A 2,244-nucleotide genomic window follows, 5' to 3' on the forward strand; every position below is an offset into this window, starting at 1 on the left:
GGAAAGCCTTGTTGCTCTGAATGTGTTCGGTTCCTGTGACATTCTTTTGTTGGCGGTTGTAAACTGGCTGCAATTGATTTTGATTTTTCTACTTTTCATATCACACTTGTTTTGTTGTCATCATCTGTTATATCGAAGGTTTTAAAAATCTCTGCTTTTGTCAATCTACTGTTCAGGACTTGTTCAGTGAGATTTTAGATTTGGCCTGACTGTTTTGATTTATTATTATTTTCAGCCTTTATTCCAAAATTCCTATAAGAAAAATAATGATTTGAAATTCTTTAGTCCCTAACACTTTATTTCCCTATTTTGGAGCAATTGCTAGTGTAATATAATATTGTTTAATCCCACCCTTATCCTTGCTGTGACTGTGCAGCATGACATTTTGTAGTGAATTCGGTGACAGCCAAGGTCATCGTATGTGACTGTCCTTCAGAGTGTTTCCAATTATTTGCTTTCTTCCACATGGTCATTCATCACTTAGAAAACCTTTCCACTTGTATGCATGGCACATTTGTAGTATTAGAAGTTTGGAGTTTATTTTCCGGAAAAATCTCCATCTATTATATCTTGTGAGGCAGGATAGCAGAGATGTTAAGAAGTGGGTCCCTGTGGCAAGACAGGCTGCGTTCCGATCCCGTTCTCTTCAGTAGCTGCGTGACACCAGCACCTTCAAGACGTTCTCTGGGCTTTTGTGTCTTCACCTGAAAAACCAGGACAATAGAGCATCTGCTTTCTAAGCCCATTTGAGGGTAAAATGAAATAATATTTGCAAAGACAGACCAATTCCTGGCATCTTAGTAAGGTTTTAATAAAAAGTAGCTCTTCTCTATCGACTACAAATACCAACCAGATAAGCACCACTATGTTCAAACATGAATAGGCTTCTGCTGATTTTGAACCTCAGTGTTCAAATCACTTAAGTTAAATTAGATTATTTAGCAGTTTATCATCTAAAAGAATCAAATTTTGGAAAGTCAAGATTGTTCCTGAATTAACCATTTATTTTTCATGATTGTAAAAATCATATACTTAGGAAATAGTTTCTCGACTCCTACAACATGGATAGGAAGATGGGAAGAGCATAAGCATCGTGGTCCTCAAGCCTCATTTTTTACCCCCCGTGTTTTCAGAGCTATTGAGAATAATGGTGTTTGCCTTGCGACTGTTAGATAGGTATTGCTAAGGAGGTGTATAGTATTATTTTTTCTACATTCTTACCACAATATTGCATGCTTTCCATTCTTAGACTTAACGTTCAAGTAATTAAAATCAACCAAGTCGTTAACATGGCAAAAATATGACAGTGGAGGACTTTGAGCTTGGTCAGAAATATTTCATATTCTCTTCATTTTGTCAAGGTGCGAGTTCAAAGCGGCATTTCAGCCACTAAAACATCTTAGTGGCAGTTTCTATTATATTCCATTCCGCATTTAAAAGTATTTTCCAAAAAGTTTGTTAAGACCAAATGTCAGGCATTTAGTACTCTTACATGTTTTATCTTTAATGAAATCTGATTTTTTACAAAGTGAAGTAATAAAGCCGATACTGTATGTGTTTGCAGGGGAGGGAGCCGGGAGAAAGCATTGATGTTAAAAAACTATAAAACACTTTTTATAACTTAAGCCAGTAGAAGAGCAAAAATTCATCTTGTGAATATTCAGACAATTTGTGACTTGTTCTGTCTGGTTATGTGGCATAAGAGGAAACTAATAATAAATCTTTCTATATATTTCACATTTCTAGCTTGAACACTAAGTACTATTCTGCCTCTTTTGTGCTGAATCTTATATGCTACCTAAAGACTGCTTTGTAGAGGTGGTTTGAATAAACATTTATAAGACTGTCATCATTTTCCCATAGAACTACAACAGAACAAAAAGTCTCCCACATAAAGCAGAGAGAGAAGTAGCTCAAAACTAAATGTAAATGTTAATATGTTTATTAGAATTCCCTTAGCTTTTGTTGAACTTTGAAGGCTTGTAGGATTAGTCTGCTTTAGAGGGTTTTATATAGACACCTTTATCCCCAAAGTGATTGAATTTATGTGTGATGAATTTAAAACGATAAACTTTGTGTATGAGGTAAATATGATCTTTATTGGAATCACAGTTGGCTTTTTGTGCCATTGGTTCATCTTAAAAGTTTCTACTCTAGGTTAATTTCTGGGCGTAGATTACAGTTATGTTCATTCAGCAGATTTTTATGGAGTACTGATCCGCCACTTCCTCAGCACGAAGGTTT

The 2,244-nt window shown here is 35.4% G+C and overlaps 1 protein-coding gene and 1 long non-coding RNA gene across 2 annotated transcripts in view; one reads left to right on the forward strand and one right to left on the reverse strand.

The window, feature by feature from the left end:
• The window catches only part of MPP7 (membrane palmitoylated protein 7), a 234,541-nt gene that overhangs the window by 204,762 nt on the left and 27,535 nt on the right, over positions 1–2,244 (forward strand). The gene's annotated exons all lie outside the window — the stretch shown is intronic.
• The window catches only part of LOC111745249, a 31,109-nt gene continuing 28,881 nt past the window's right edge, over positions 17–2,244 (reverse strand). The window contains exon 3 of the long non-coding RNA XR_002782564.1: positions 17–704. This is a non-coding gene — a long non-coding RNA (uncharacterized LOC111745249). The remainder of the gene's footprint in view (positions 705–2,244) is intronic.

The sequence above is a fragment of the Pteropus vampyrus genome, unplaced genomic scaffold (genome assembly GCF_000151845.1).
Source record: "Pteropus vampyrus isolate Shadow unplaced genomic scaffold, Pvam_2.0 Scaffold150, whole genome shotgun sequence".
NCBI lineage: Eukaryota > Metazoa > Chordata > Mammalia > Chiroptera > Pteropodidae > Pteropus > Pteropus vampyrus.